This window comes from Panulirus ornatus, chromosome 9 (assembly GCF_036320965.1).
Source record: "Panulirus ornatus isolate Po-2019 chromosome 9, ASM3632096v1, whole genome shotgun sequence".
NCBI classification, from domain to species: domain Eukaryota; kingdom Metazoa; phylum Arthropoda; class Malacostraca; order Decapoda; family Palinuridae; genus Panulirus; species Panulirus ornatus.
In genome coordinates, this window is record NC_092232.1 from 56,333,804 (window position 1) to 56,351,894 (window position 18,091).

Below are 18,091 nucleotides of genomic sequence, written 5' to 3' on the forward strand. Positions count from 1 at the left end.
GGTATAACACGACATACAGTATACTGATAGTAACATATATAACATCGCTTGTGTAACACAAAGCAGGTATAACACGACATACAGTATACTGATAGTAACATAGGTAACAACGTTTATGTAATACAAAGTAGGTATAACATAAGTCATCCAGTATACTGATAGTAACATAGGTAACAACGTTTATGTAATACAAAACAGGTATAACATAAATCATACAGTATACTGATAATAACATAGATAACAACGTTTGTGTAACACAAAGCACGTATAACATAAGTCATCCTGTGTACTGATAGTAACATAGGTAACATCGCTTGTGTAATACACAACAGGTATAACATAAATCATACAGTATACTGATAGTAACAGGTAACAACGTTTGTGTAATACAAAGCAGGTATAACATAAATCATACAGTATACTGATAGTAACATAGGTAACAACGTTTGTGTAATACAAAGCAGGTTGTTCATCACCTCAGCTGTTCATTAGGTGTTGTTCATCATCTCAGCTATCCTTTACGTGTTGTTCATCATTTCAGCTGTTCATTACGTGTTGTTCATCATCTCAGCTGTTCATTACGTGTTTTTTATCATGTCAGTTGTTCATTACGTGTTGTTCATTATATTAGCTGTTCATTAGGTGTTATTCATCCCTTCCTCTGTTCATTACATGTTCTTCATCATCTCAGCAGTTCCTTACATGTTGTTCATCATCTCAGCTGTTCATTACGTGTTGTTCATCATCTCAGCTGTTCATTACGTGTTGTTCATTATCTCAGCTGCTCATTACATGTTGTTCATCATCTCAGCTGCTCATAACGTGTTGTTCATCATCTCAGCTGTCATTACGTGTTGTTCATCATCTCAGCTGCTAATTACGTTTTTGTCATCATCTCAGCTGTTCATTAAGTGTTGTTCATCATCTCAGCTGTTCATTACGTGTTGTTCATCATCTCAGCTGTTCATTACTCGTTGTTCATCATCTCAGCAGTTCATTAGGTGTTGTTCATCAATTTAGCTGTTCATTACGTGTTGTTCATCCTTTCAGCTGTTCTTTACATGTTGTTCATCATTTCAGCTGTTCATCACGTGTTGTTCATCGTCTCGGCTGTTCATTACGAGTTGTTCATCATCTCAGCTGTTCATCACGTGTTGTTCATCACCTCAGCTGTTAGTTACGTGTTGTTCATCATCTCAGCTGTTCATTACGTGTTGTTCATCATCTCACTTGTTCATTACGTGTTGTTCATCATCTCAGCTGCTCATTACGTGTTGTTCATCACCTCAGCTGTTAGTTACGTGTTGTTCATCATCTCAGCTGTTCATTACGTGTTGTTCATCATCTCACTTGTTCATTACGTGTTGTTCATCATCTCAACTGCTCATTACATGTTGTTCATCATTTCAGCTGTTCATCACGTGTTGTTCATCGCCTCGGCTGTTCATTACTTGTTGTTCATTATCTCAGCTGTTCATTACGTGCTGTTCATCAATTCACCTGTTCGTGTTGTTCATCTTTTCAGCTGTTCATTACATGTTGTTCATCATCTCAGCTGTTCATTACGTGTTGTTCATCATCTCCGCTGTTCATTACGTGTTGTTCATCATCTCAGCTATCCATTACGTGTTGTTCATCATTTCAGCTGTTCATTACGTGTTGTTCATCATCTCAGCTATCCATTACGTGTTGTTCATCATCTCAGCTGTTCATTACGTGTTGTTTATCATCTCAGCTGTTCATTACGTGTTGTTCATCCTTTCAGCTGTTCATTACATGTTGTTCCTCATCGCAGCTGTTCATTACGTGTTGTTCATCATCTTATCTGTTCATTACGTTTTGGTCATCATCTCAAATGTTCATTACGTTTTGGTCATCATCCCAGCTTTTCATTACGTGTTGTTCATCATCTCAGCTGTTGATTACGCGTTGTTCATCAACTCAGCTGTTCATTACGTGTTGTTCATCATCTCAGCTGTTCATTACGTGTTGTTCATCATCTCAGCTGTTCATTACGTGTTGTTCATCATCTCAGCTGTTCATTACGTGTTGTTCATCATCTCAGCTGTTCATTACGCATTGGTCATCATCTCAGCTGCTCATTATAAGTTGTTCATCTTAGCTGTTTATTGCGTGTTCATTCTTACAGCTGTTCATTACATGTTGTTCATCATCTCAGCTGTTCATTACGTGTTGTTCATCATCTCAACTGTTCATTATGTGTTGTTCATCATCTCAGCTGTTCATTAGGTGTTGTTCATCATCTCAGCCGTTCATTAGGTGTTGTTCATCATCTTAGCTGTTCATTACATGTTGTTCATCATCTCAGCTGCTCATTGCGTGTTGCTCATCATCTTAGCTGTTCATTACGTGTTGTTCATTATCTCTGCCGTTCATTACGTGAGGTTCATCATCTCAGCTGTTCATTATGTGTTGTTCATCATCCCAACTGTTCATTACGTGTTGTTCATCATCTCGGCCGCTGATTACGTGTTGTTCATCATCTCAGCTGTTCATTATGTGTTGTTCATCATCCCAACTGTTCATTACGTGTTGTTCATCATCTCGGCTGCTGATTACGTGTTGTTCATCATCTCAGCTGTTCATTACGTGTTGTTCATCATCTAAGCTGTTCATTACGCGTTTTTCATCGTCTCAGTTGCTCATTACGTTTTGTTCATCATCTCAGTTGTTCATTACGTGTTGTTCATCATCTCAGCTGCTCATTACGTGTTGTTCATTATCTCTGTTGTTCATTGCGTGTTGTTCATCATCTTAGCTGTTCATTATGTGTTGTTCATCAATCCAGATGTTCATTACGTGTCGATCATCATCTCGGCTGCTGATTACGTGTTGTTCATCATCTCAGCTGTTCATTACGTTTTGTTCATCATCCCAGCTGTTCATTACGCGTTATTCATCATCTCAGTTCCTCATTACGCTTTGTTCATCATCTCACTTGTTCAGTACGTGTTGTTCATCATCTCAGCTGTTCATTACGTGTTGTTCATCGTCTCAGCTGTTCATTACGTGTTGTTCATCATCTCGGCTGTTCATTACGTGTTGTTCATCATTTCAGCTGTTCATTACGTGTTCATCCTTTCAGCTGTTCATTACATGTTGTTCATCATCTCAGCTGTTCATTACGTGTTGTTCATCATCTCAGCTGTTTATTACGTGTTGCTCATCATCTCAGCTGCTTATTACGTTTGCTCATCATCTCAGCTGTTCATTACGTGTTGTTCATCATCTCACCTGTTCATTACCTGTTGCTCATCATCTCAGCTGTTCATTACGTGTTGTTCATCATCTCAGCTGTTTATGTCTCAGCTGTTATTACGTGTTGTTCATCATCTCAGCGGTTTATTACATGTTGTTCATCATATCAGCTGTTCATTACGTGTTGTTCTTCATCTCACCTGCTCATTGCGTGTTGTTCATCATCTCAGCTGTTCATTACGTGTTGTTTATCGTCTCAGCTGTTCATTACGTGTTATTCACCATCTCGGCTGCTTATTACTTGTTGTTCATCATCTCAGCTGTTCATTACGTGTAGTTTATCATGTTGTTCATTACGTGTTGTTTATCATCTCAGCTGTTCATCACGTGCTGTTCATCATATCAGCTGCTCATTACGTTTTGGTCATCATCTCAGATGTTCATTACGTGTTGTTCATCATCTCAGCTGTTCATCACGTGCTGTTCATTATATCAGCTGCTCATTACGTTTTGGTCATCATCTCAGATGTTCATTACGTGTTGTTCATCATCTCAGCTGTTCATCACGTGCTGTTCATCATATCAGCTGCTCATTACGTTTTGGTCATCATCTCAGTTGTTCATTTCGTGTTGTTCATCGTCTCAGCTGTTCATTACGTGTTGTTCATCATCCCAGCTGTTCATTACGTGTTGTTTATCATCTGGGCTGTTGATGACGTGTTGTTCATCTCGGCTGTTCATTACATGTTGTGGTGGCTCCGTTTTCTAAAAGTATTTTTGTAAAGGAAAGAAAAAAGTGAGAGTGAATACGACTGCAAATGTGGCACATTTTAATACATAGAAGCGACACTCGTCACCTGTACGGACAAAATGCATTAGACCTTTCCTGTAATTTGAACAGTTAGTCTGTAGCCTGATACAAGAGGAAATTCTAGATAACCAGTTTATTTATTATCATTAATTCTGTTGAATCTGTTTCACCAGAAGATATTCATTCCCTTTAGTTGTTGCCAGGCGCTGTGCTCCCAGCAGAATACTCTTGACTTAAGAATCCCGCTCCTTCCAGCTGTTGCCAGGCGCTGTGTTATCAGCAGAATACTCTGGGCTAAAATCTCTGACCATTTCACTGAATCTTCCCCCGTGGCTGACTGTCTCAGCTGAAGCGGCTCAGTTCACTTGGTCTTGGAGAAGTTTTACTTAGTCTTCAAAGGAAAAAGTGGAGACGAGAAAGTCACTGTGGCCAGAGGAAGAAGCAAAAGTGCTAAGTGCTTCTGCAGAGGAAGAAGGAGACTACTCTACACGCTCTTCCTCCTCCTGAAAACAATCTCTAACCTTATCCTATCAAATCGTGACTTTTTCCCTATTAAGAGGATAATCTTCGTACATGAGAACCACCCAATACCTTATCCAGTGACAGCAGCATATTGGGATCGCTCCCCAGTAATTCAGTTGGTAAGGCTTAGGGGGGAGGTATTCAGCAAAAATATGTCTCTTTATATTAAAGAACATTACTTTCATTATATGAAAATGAGATAATCTGAAAGTTACGGGTCTTAATGTACCTGGACCATGGACGTTATAGGTCTTGCATCAAGATTATCAACATCGATATGATCCTGTTCAATTATTTCTTGAACGATGTCCACAGCTCTCTCATCAGATTGGGTACCCATATGATCATGAAATAAATTAAGGTTGTATTCCTCTTCGATGTCAGGGTGTTTGGCAGTAAAATCCATCAATGCTAAACATGAATATGTGCACGAATCTACTGAATTTCCCTGTAGGCAGTAATGCTGGAAGTAACCACCAGCTGGTCTTCCAGACCTTAGTACAGCTTCCTGGATACCTTGAGGATAGCTCACTCATGCAGGATCGAAAACAGTATATGTTTTTAAAATCTATTGTACAATAAGATTATCATTATCCCTTAGTACAAAAAGAAATAGTATTTCTTTACAATGTTGCAGGAGTAAACTGGACACTCCCTTCAGTAGTGAGATTCAACAATGAATCGCAGTTTGGTGATGACGGTGTCGAGAGAAGGCCGGGCTCTGGGACTGTCGTCTTGGATTTCGGCTTGAAGCATGATAAGCTCCCATATGACCTCATCGTCGGACACCTTCTTCGTTACGGTGCCTATAACCTCTCCAAATGAGTAGACGTCGCAGGCTGGGGTCAATGGCACTCCTTCATACAACTCGGGTGCATACCAAGGTCGTCTCCCACTCTTGCCCGAGAAGATGAGGATGTTGCCTATTTCTGTGGCCAACCCATAGTCGATAATGTGGATGTCGATATCTTCGGAAACTTCGACTGTTATATTGTTTGTTTTGAGGTCAGTGTGCACGAAGCCGTGATCGTGGATTTCTTGTAGTCTGGAGGCCACGATAATGAGAGACTCGATGAGTTCTCGCTGCGTGCAGCTGTTGATGTAGGTGTCGTAAGTCTCTCCAGTGTAGGACATGAAGACCCTGGCAGGCTCCAGACTCACGCCATATATATCAGGGGCTCCTCCAGCGCCTGCTAGTTCACGCTGGATCCTGACTTCACTCAGCAATTCGGGAATATTTTTCAATTTTAGGAGAGTCTTCATGACAACCACTTGGTCATTGATATTGACCAGTTCTACTCTTCCGTTGCCACCAATCCCAAGCAACTGTAGGTTGTTTGGGATATGAATGTTAGGAAGGTGTAGATGCGTATGGGAATTTTGGATAGGGTGGGTGGAGCATGAATGCACCAGACAGATATGAGCGTGTGTGGATGTCTTAGAAATGTGTGGGTTAAGCCGTCGTAACAGAGGCAGAGGCAGGGAAATATTTGTAAGTCAATAACTAAACAAAAATTGTACTATGGTCAGCCTGCGAGGCTCAGGTGGTTCTGTTATTGCATTAGGATCCAACATAACTCAGCTGGAATCCAATTTTCCTCCCGGCTGAATGAAGTAGTAATTTGATTCCACTTAAATTTGGTTTGCAATCCCAAATCTGCTCTAATCGTCTTATAATTTCATTACCCTTCCCTTAAAAATAATTGTAGCTTGAGGTGCCAAAGGAACCGGTAATTATCATGCCAAAATATTGTGTTTTAAGTTCTACCAGATTGATGTGGGTAACTTTCAGTGAATAAACACTGGATAAAAGCTCACTTTTCATTCACGATAAACACTAACAATTTCCTAGATTTGTGACAACCAATTTTGTCTTTTCATGTCCATACAGACGTTATAGATCATGTTAGTGTTGAGTGTAATGTCATCAAGAGTGCTGACAAGAGTGATACAAAGGAATACATACAAATGATGACGTATGTACAGCAGTAATCACATGGTGCACATGTTGGCACGCAGGTTGGTCGTGTTGTCCAGTGTTGTTAATCGCTGCTACTGATGTGTGTATTGACACGGTTGTGGTCTCTTCCCCTGCCATGTGGATAGTGTGGATGGGGTCCACATTATGGTAACCATCTTGTAGTGGCCATATTGTACGACCATCATCACGTAGACGTGAGTACACACACTTCCCCATGTGACTGCTCCACCTCCTGCTCTTCATAATGAAGCTGGTACAGACACTTCCACTCGTCACTGCTCCACCTCCTGCTCTTCATAATGAAGCTGGTACAGACACTTCCACTCGTCACTGCTCCACTTCCTGCTCTTCATAATGAAGCTGGTACAGACACCTCCACTCGTCACTGCTCCACCTCCTGCTCGTCATAATGAAGCTGGTACAGACACTTCCACTCGTCACTGCTCCACTTCCTGCTCTTCATAATGAAGCTGGTACAGACACTTCCACTCGTCACTGCTCCACCTCCTGCTCTTCATAATGAAGCTGGTACAGACACTTCCACTCGTCACTGCTCCACCTCCTGCTCGTCATAGTGACGCTGGTACAGACACTTCCACTCGTCACTGCTCCACCTCCTGCTCGTCATAGTGACGCTGGTACAGACACTTCCACTCGTCACTGCTCCACCTCCTGCTCGTCATAGTGACGCTGGTACAGACACTTCCACTCGTCACTGCTCCACCTCCTGCTCGTCATAGTGACGCTGGTACAGACACTCGTCACTGCTCCACCTCCTGCTCGTCATAGTGACGCTGGTACAGACACTTCCACTCGTCACTGCTCCACCTCCTGCTCGTCATAGTGACGCTTCCACACGGTTCCACTCATCACTGCTTTATCTTCGGTTCATCACGAGGATGCGTGTGCAGACAGTTCCACTTGTCACTGTTCCACCAACGGCTCCTCACGGTAACGCAGGTAATGACAGTTACATTCATTGTTGCCCGACTTCCGGTTCGTGATGGCGACGCGGGCTCATATAAGCTCTCAAGTTACTGTCCATCTCCGTCTCGTGACGGTGGTACATGTACAGACACTTCCTCTCCTCACTGACCCATCTCTGGTTCGTCATGGTGACGCGGGATCAGTTATACACGTAACTTCTACCTCCAACTCGTCACAGTGATGCGAGTTGTGACAGTCTACTCGTCACTGTTCCACATCCTAGTTGTTACGCTGACAGGGCCACAGACAGTGCCACACATCACTGCTCACACTCCATGTTATCACTATTAAGTGTGACCAGACAGTTCCATCCTCCACTGCTCCCCATGTGGCTCGTCGTGGTACAGACAGTTTAACTCTTCACTACCACACCTCCGGGTCATCACGGTCACGCTGGTATACACAGGTCACTAGTCACTGCTCCACCTCGGACTCCTCTTGCTATGTTCACTGTGTTAGTGTCCTTGTTCGTGTAACGTGTGTGTGTGTGTGTGTGTGTGTGTGTGTGTGTGTGTGTGTGTGTTAACTTACGTGTAATAGGAATGATAATAATAATAATGACAATACTACTGACGATAATAATAGAAATGATCCATTCTTAACGCAAGGGATCCTGTGAAGTGATCAGCGTCTCAAGTGACATTACATATTGTACACTGATGATCTAGATCATCCTGGTGATGGTGTTATGTTACTCTTCCCAGGAGAAGTAAGGATATGCTTAGACAACCCATATCATGGGTATGTGAGAATCTAGAAATACGCACAAAGAAGATAGTCATAGTACGCCACATGAATCTATCTCTTCACATATCTATTTACAGAGATATTTCTGTATGCCCACAACCTCCCGCTGGCTGTTAGTTTTTGCTCTAGTGACATTCTCATACTCCTTGAGGCATCATATTACCGCAAACATTCATGAAATGTAGACACAAATAGCATTTATGACTTTGTTGTTACTCTGTAACTACTAACATATGTTGACACGTAGAATACCACAGGAAAGAATCAGTAAGTTATAAGACTTGTCGGTCTGGAGTAATCATGTAAGGAAACTCAGACATGAATGTGTATTACGATATAATGTTGGGGAGGAGGATGATGGCTGTAGTAAAGATGGGTGGCTCTCCCAGATCAGACACAGTAAGAGAGCACACTATAACCAGACCATTAACATGATAACGTAAGAAGAAGACATCATTACTAGATCTAAAGTGGCCTAATGTCTTTCCGATGAGTCAAGTTTTACGAAACTGGAGCGAAGTTGAAATGATATAAGTGTCTGCTGAGGTAATGGTTAATGGATGAAGTCTCAGGCGATCAAGTGTATACAGTCATTTTAGGCAGAGATATTCTTCCTTTTATAGTAGTACCACATATAGCATACCCCTGATCTTATCATATATCCTAGTTCAGCCCACTGACAGCATGTAGTTCCCTGAACTCCACATCGCTCAAATTGTACCTTGCACACCTCTCACCCTCTTGCATGTCCTGACCCAGATAACTTAAACCCTTTTTCACTCCTTCCATCTCCTTTTCAGGCTCTTCAGTCATTCTGTTCCCTCGTCTTCTGACAAATATGTCCTCTTTATCAGTTTCTTTTCATTAGTTTTTTACATATGCCTAAACCGTTTCAGTACACCCCATTCAGCTTCGTCAATCATACATCACTTACGATGACTACCGCACCTCTCTCTTACATTGTCATTCCTCACATGATCAACCCTTCTTACGCCACACCTTGTTCCTCAGATCTTCATCTCCAACACACTCACATTTCTCCATTCTTTTGCATTTAGGGCTCAAGACTCGCACCCACACAACACTATCGGGACTATAATACCGTCACACATAACAATCTTTACCCTCACAGACAATGAATTTCTCTTACACATAGTCCTTATTGCACCCTGGACCTTTGGCCCCTCACACACCCGATGGATCACCTTGAATCCCCATATATCCGTCTCATGTATCTAAAACACTCCACTTCTATGTTCTCATCACTCAAACATGCACTCAGACCAGGCTATCTTCTCCTCTGTTAAACCACATAACCTCAATCTTACTAACACTAACTTTCAACATCCTTTCAAACACTAATTCATACGCGAGCTTTTGTAATTTATTACTGGAATCTGCCACCTGAGCCATATCATCTGCAAACAACCGCTGGCTCATCTCCCAGCCACCCCAATACTCAACATACTATAGATACAGTATGACCCTCGTACTAACCTCCCTCACCACAGCATCCATAAACGGGTTAAACAGCCATGTTAACATCAGAAAACCTTGGCAAACATCCGTCTACACTTGGAATCACCCATTCTCCTCCCTTCACATATGCCTTGCTCTCCTGATAACAGCCATTGCATCTAGTAAACGTCCTCCTGCGTCATATTATCGTATAACCTTCCATAAGGCATCTAAATCAGCCCCACCATACGCGTTTTCCAGGTCAGTAAATGCCACACACAAATTTTACTCTTTGTATACATTTCTCTAAAGCAAATTCTTCAAAACAACCACCAGGTGTACGCATATTCTACCCATTGAAGAAATTGATAACAATCAAGAGAAGCATTATTCATTAACAGGTTATACAGCGTGTTTGTGCCTTGTATCATCCACAGTCTGATGTCAGAGAACATAGCAACAAATTGCATCTTTGAGGCTGTATCCAATGTGCCAAGGACACAAGCGGCTATATGCCATTACTGAGCTAAAAGCAAATGGTTTCATCCATTTATTGCTTTGATAGTAAGGGAGAAGCTGCAATGGTTACGGAAGTCCTTAGGGGAGGAGAAATCAGACTCGAAAGCTAAATAGAATGTTCTAAGGATAATGACAAAGTAACTATGTCAGATGTTGTCTGAGAGACGTAGGCTTGACAAGAGAATTTGCCACTTTGTATATGTCCATTTCTCTCTTCTACTGTTTGGAAGGGTGACCGATGCAGAATATTCTCACTGCACTTCCATACGGTCTTGCATGTTAACGTCCGTCTCATGTACACAAACCCCACTTTGTTCATCCATGGTCTTCATCTCTCCCTTCATAGATTCACCTCACTCATATTCAGGATGCGTACCATGTCCTGTTTCTTCTCACACTAATTTCTTTTTCCTTACTCATTTTCTCTCCAAATTATTATGCGTGGAAAACAAACAATCAAACAAACATGCGCGCACACACAGCACACACACACACACACACACACACACACACACACACACACACACACACACACATATTTTCTTTCTTTCATACTATTCGCCATTTCCCGCGACAGCGAGGTAGCGTTAAGAACAGAGGACTGGGCCTCTGAGGAAACATCCTCATCCAGCCCCCTTCTCTGCTCCTTCCTTTGGAAAAAAAAAAAAGAGAGGGGAGGATTTCCAGCCCCCCCCCCCCGCTCCCTTCCCTTTTAGTCGCCTTCTACGACACGCAGGGAATACGTGGGAAGTATTCTTTCTCCCCTATCCCCAGGGAAACACACACACACACACACACACACACACACACACACATATATATATATATATATATATATATATATATATATATATATATATATATATATATATATATATATCTGCGTATGGACCTTCCAACTGTTCTCTGTGATTTGCGCTAAAACCTCCCAAGTAGAGAACCTCCGCTTGAGGATGAGAGAATGTCGCTGCCTCGTGGAGGAAATATAGACAGTCAAAGAAAGATATACAGTGTGAAGAGTCAGGAGAGCAGGAGGTGAAAACAGAAGTGTTGGTTGGGAGACAGATTCTCAACCAGATAACGTCAGTGTCTAGACATTCTAGGTTCATGAGACGTGCAAATGGCCTGTTGATTTTGGAAGAAGCACAGACTTCCTTTGTAACGACAATGTAAATGATTATTGTTAGAAATGTTAAATGGTTATTGAAAACACAGTTGTTAGACAATTGAGTGTCAGACAGAGGGACTAGTATATGAGAAGTACTGGCCAGATGGTGCTCAACAGAAGAAAGGTTAATAGAATGACCGATAATGTTGGTAACATGAATGAAATATGAGCATTATTTCTTCATAGTGAGCACAATAAACTAGTCGGTGAGAGCGGCACAAATCAGATCAATCATTTAGATGGGCCAAGGTGTTGGGAGGGGCGTCACTGCTGCTGCCTGAGCCCTCGTTGACAGCAGACAGAGACGGGCGGGATTCCGGGGATTCTTTGCCAGCCATTATGGAAAGTAGATGTATAAGCTTGTCACTCTTGTTGTTTGTATATGAAGGTTTTCTTATAGGACAAAGAACGGAAAAATGAATAACGTTAATACGGAGAGTAAAAATGGGTAGGGTTCCTTTACTGTACACACAACAAAAAAACTATGGCGCAGAGGGGGTCTGAAGACGTGTGTAATGATCACTGACCTACCTGTTGTACCATGCTGGTAGGGTTGGTATACGTGCCTGGAAGCCACAGGTTTCCAGAGTCCTATGCTAGACCCATGTAAGTTACGTGCCACAAGAGCGGCATTATATTATTAACAATAAAATTACATCATACAAGGCAGTACGAACCCCTACTTTTGAATTGGTGTGTGTAATATATCTGTGAGACACACACAGCTATATGCGGCAACCCCCGGGGGCATGTGGTAGCTGCAGCATACCTCAATGTGATGCCAGGTAAACACAATAGCTTCATATTGTATAGGTGTAATTTGGGAAGAATATGTTTTACTATTGATATTGTATTATTCTATAGCACATCTGGGTTCGTGGCAGTCCATAAAGGTTATCTTACACCGCCATTTCGTGTCCATGCAGGAAATGTAATGAGACATGCGATATATTTTTGAAACAATGAAACAGCGCGGGTATAGTTCACTGCGAGCCAATGTCGAAAGGTTGTTTTTGTGGTATATCTAATTTTACCATGGAGACCTCACAAGCGACACGTGAAGCTATTCTACAGCTTCATAATGAGGGCTACATCGACTCTGAAATTGGGAGACGTCTTGGTATTCACCGGTCAACCGTAGCACGATGGATTCACCGACAGGCAGAGTTGGGCAACACAGACAACAGGCATCGGCGTGGGCGCCCACCTTGCACAACCCCAGGTAATGATGTTGCATATATAGGTATACTGGACCACTTGATGTTATGTAAACAACCACATCACATGTTATATTTGCAATATGTCATCCTTTCCCTAGGCCATAGCAGCTGTCATTACTGCTCACGCCCCCTTCACGCCCGACGCTAGCAACATTCGGGATACTCTTGGTCTGCAGTGCACGCCTCAAACTGTCCGAAACAGACATCACTCTGAGGGGCTACGTGGTCGCATACCAGCAACAAAACCTGTGTTAAGTGAGGCAAACATGGAGAGCAGGGTGGAGTATGCGTTGGAGTATGCGGACAAGCCACATCAGTTTTGGGAGAACGTCATCTTTTGTGATGAAAAAACCTTCTGCAGCGATGGTCCCCCTGCAAACAAACATGTTTGGCGGCATCCTAACACCAGGTTAGCTCTTTCTCTGTCTGTCTGTCTCACACACACACACACACACACACACACACACACACACACACACACACACACAGAGGTTATGCTATATAACATATTTTCCATTTTATAATGACAATTTATGGTGAGGCCAACATGAACAACCGTTCCGGAAGTGCTTTGAAACCAGGGTGCCACGGCCACCACAGTGGTTTGCTGCTTGAAACGTCCTGTTGTGCTGCAGTATTACATTGGAGTTATGCACACTCATTATTTTTTAAGTGAATAACAGTGATCATGATCACTTTATACGGCATATGTAAATACTGTAGCAATAATCTCCATTTACGATGTGATATCATGATAAATAATTATTATATATTAAGTTAGTTAATATTTTTTAATTTACTTAGTTATTATCTTAATCTATATTGCAGCAACAGTTGCACTAATATGATTAAGACACACGTGTGTCTTATGTAATTTTATACATTTTATATAACCAGATACGAGACACAACATGTGGTGGGTAGCAGGAGGAGTGGGCGCGCGCGTCAGTGCAGGACTATTTGGTTGGATCCATCCATGGTGCTGGTGTCGGTGAGTTGGTGGATGTCGGGCCTGGCCAGTTGACCGGACCTAGATACGTTGAGATACTGGAGGAGGTCCTGCTACCTTCAGTGGGGGCTATTCTGTTTCCAGAACCGGAGCCATTTTACCTCGTCCAAGATAACAGCCCACTTCACACATCCAGGGTTGTAAAGGCGTGGTATGCTCGCCATCCACGTATAACAGTGTGCCACATCCTGCAAAATCGCCTGATCTCAACCCGATAGAGCATGTATGGGCGACCATGCAGAAAGGCATGCCTGACCGACAACATCGATGTCGTGCTACAGTCGTAAATGATGCTTTACAAGCATGGGAACATCTACGAAGCCCTTCTGGTAGGAACTTAACGCAGACGTTAGTGGCATCCATGCCTCGAAGGCTCAATGAAGTGTTGGCAACGGGAGGAGGTTATACCAAGTATTGAAATAATAAAATTTACAGTCAAAGATTACTTTCTTAACCTCCAACAACATGTCTATGGTCATGTTATATAGAAATCTGATTTTCACTGTTAAAGGGAAGTTAACTAATGCAGATCCATGAAAAGAGTCATTACTTTTCATGTTGGTTTACTAAATACTATGATGTGTTGCCAGGTTTGTGACATACTGTTATCAGTCACACAGGTGATACTACATATTACGTGAGGTTGCTGATTAATCTAAACCAGCAGACAGATAAATCACCGCCGGTATGAAGCAGGGTGTCGTAGATACCATGTAGTATATTATTTTACACCACGAATTTGACACTTTGCAAGAGATGATGATTACTGCAATATGCCTTACTGTGCAGAATATTACATTTACATGCTCAATTTACGTATCCCATCTACTGTACTACATACGGAAGGATATATCGTTGCCATTAGATAGGTGAGGACACCCACAGGCAGGGACATCAGGGCTACCACCATCTCACAGGAAAATGTTGACTGTTCCATTATTCCACGTCTGGTGCGTCATTTTGTTTCGTACAAAAAACGCGCGATAGTTTTTTTTCTGTGTGTACCTAACGTGTGTTGTTGGGCATTATAATCGTCCGATAATGATAATGAGTAAATCTTATTTCCTGATCTTATCAGTTATAAAACCAGATATATGAAATATCTTTCGTTGACCATATTTTTGTCTACAGTTCAGTATGTACATGTGTGTGTGGTCTTAAGATTTAGGTGACTAAGTATTGCAATTCACTGGCAGGTATGGTGCGCATTATCACCGAGCCTGAGTCTCAAAGATCAAGGTCATGGGTTCGAATCTCCAACATTCAGTATGTTCATCCAACGTTATAGTGAAGATCTTGACGATGAATTAGGATTTTGACATTATCTGAAAGCGATGGGTCAAAGATCAGTGATTTTAAGAGTTTAGTGAGATAGTATTGAAGTGGAGAGTGTAGTGGCTGAGGCCAAGAACCAGTGGTGTCCAGAGAGTAGTGAAGATAATGACCCTTGTCCTGCCCCATTAGGTCAGGTCAAATGGCACTTAGCGAGGTAGCGAGTTAGAGTCAAGAACAGAGGCAAGTATTTTGGGAGCAAGTGAGTGAGTGTGTCAGCAGTTATGATGTAAGAGACCAGGTATTAGTGATGGTGATTTAAATGTGAAGGTAAGTAATGTGGCAGTGGAAGGTATAACTGAGGTGCATGGAAATGGTGAACAACTTGTGTTGTGTGTGTGTAAAGGACTGGTGATTGGGAATACCTGGTTTGTAAAATGTGATATACATAAATATACGTATGTGAGTAGGAGAGATGGCCAGTGGGCATGACTGGATTACATGTTAATTGAAAGACGTGTAAAAGAAAGACTTTTGGATGTAAATGTGCTGAAAGGGGCAGCTGGTGTGATGTTTGATCACCATCTTGTGGAGACGACAGTGAAGATCTGAAGAGGTTTTCGAATGAGGAAACAATGTCGGGGAGAAGAGGTGGCGAGAGGAAGTGAACTTGGAAAAGAGACTTGTGTGAAGAAATACCAAGAGAGATTGAGTGCCACATACACTCTTACTGTGTAAATATCCCTTTCTATGAGATGACGTAAAGATGTTGATGAACAGAGGAGTTGGGATATGACATGAAAAAGTTGGAGAATAAATGAAGGAAAGATTGAGATATACAGATGACTGGCGGACCGCCATGATGGTTGTCAATCTAGCCAGCTGGGTTATTATTTATAAGTTGTGTTTAGTTGTAGGTCCAAGTTTGTTGTCATGATATAATGTTGACTGCCAGTGAGTACCTGGCTGGCGCGGGTGCCACAAGGCTGGGTCAAGTGTAGTGTAAGTGTGGTCTAGGGATGGTGTGTGTACCACTTGTAGATGATGGGCCGCATCATGACCTGCCGGTTATAACATCTTGACCAACGATTTCTCTTCCTTATTCATCATTATATTGTTAGATGTCTCCTTTTATATTTTGCCTTTTTCATATATATCTTTTCGCCCTAACTATCAAAATCCCTTTAGTTATTGTTGATTTTATACAAATATGATTTAGAATGATTTTCGCTGTCGTCTTCCAGGCGTTGCCCATCTGATACAATAATAGGTGGCAGGTGACAGTTGATATAGAACGGTTGTGGCCAGTGTGACCACGTGGGGTTTGTAACTGGTTGTGGCCAGTGTGACCAAGTGGGGTTTGTAACTGGTTGAAGCCAGCGTGACCACGTGCGGCTTGTGACTGGTTGAAGCTAGCCCCAGCCTGACCACGTGGTGCTTGTCACTTGTTGAAGCCAGTGTGACCACGTGGGGTTTGTGACTGGTTGAGGCCAGCGTAACCACGTGGGGCTTGTGACTGGTTGAGTTCAGCGTGACCACGAGAGGCTTGTGACTTGTTGAGGACAGGGAGACCACGTAGGGCTTGTGACTGTCTGATATCAGCGTTATCACGTGGGGCTTGTGACTGGTTGAGGCCAACGTGACCACGTGGGGCTTCTGACTAGCAAAGCCCAGCGTGACCACGTGGGGCTTGTGACTGGTTGAGTTCAGCGTGACCACGAGAGGCTTGGGACTGGTTGAGGCCAGGGAGACCACGTAGGGCTTGTGACTGTCTGAGCTCAGCGTGATCACGTGGGGCTTGTGACTGGTTGAGGCCAGCGTGACCACGTGGTGTTGTGACTGGTTGAGGCCAGCGTGACTACGTGGGGCTTGTGACTGGCTAAGCCCAGCGTGACCACGTGGGGCTTGTGACTGGTTGAGTTCAGCGTGACCACGAGAGGGTTATGACTGGTTGAGGGCAGGGAGACCACGTACGGATTGTGACTGTCTGAGATCAGTGTGATCACGTGGGGCTTGTGACTGGTTGAGGCCAGCGTGACCACGTAGGGTTGTGACTGGTTGAGGCTAGCGTGACCACATGAGTTTGTGACTGGTTGAGGCCAGCGTGACCACGTAGGGTTGTGACTGGTTGAGGCTACCGTGACCACGTGGGGATGTGACTGGGACGTTGACGTGTTGTGGTCGGCGTCCACAAGGTCGTTATCTTAGTATTTCAGGAACGGAGGAAGATCCACAGTGGACGTTTTACAAACACAATGTTGAATCATCACAACTTTTACCGAATCTGATTAAAATCAATGAATGAACTATTTCAAATATGAAAAAAACAAGACAAAAGAAAAAGAATGTTTATTAATTCTTTCATTTTTTTACGATTATCTGAAATAATTGCCAGATACTCCAACCTTAGTCACAGTTTCTCTTTGTCTCATGTAGTCATAAAATCCCTACCTGTCTTTAACATGATTGGAAATGATCAATGAATCATTACATTTACTTTGACTCCAATTGGCTCTTCCATTATCTATATATGATGAAATTTGTCCATAGAAATTAAAGGTCAGAGGAGGATAGATAGTTCTACTTTTTCATGACTAATGGTGTTGTTCTTTGACAATATGCTGTACTGACCTAAGTTTATACGTATTACAGTAACGATGTGAGAAGGTGATGATATTCCAGGTAAAGGTACAGATTACATCAGTAAACATACCTCTTACATAACTAACCCTGCCTGCCACCTGTGAGAGAAAGAAACTCTCATGATCTTAATGTGTTCATTTGGAAGGGTTATAATGCCTGGTATCAAGGAAATGATATGCATACTGTAATACAGTGATCAATATTGTAGGTCATAATGTAAGTGGTGTGTGACTAACTATAGCTGTAATATTACCTGTTCATTCTTGCTACTAACACATGACACCAAGTTGTCTGTTAGTCTTATTATGTACATTAATACACTGTTGTCTTGGCTTTACATCTCTACTAATGATGACACCTAAATCCTTCTCCTGCCTTGATAGTTTTATTTCCACATCTTAAGATGATACTGTAGTTTGCCTGCTATGTGTACACAGTGTAAACATATGTCTACGGTGAATATCACTGGCCATTGTACACTGACGTTGTTCAGCAATGTAGACCCAGGAGAGAACCTTAGACAGCATTACGGTAT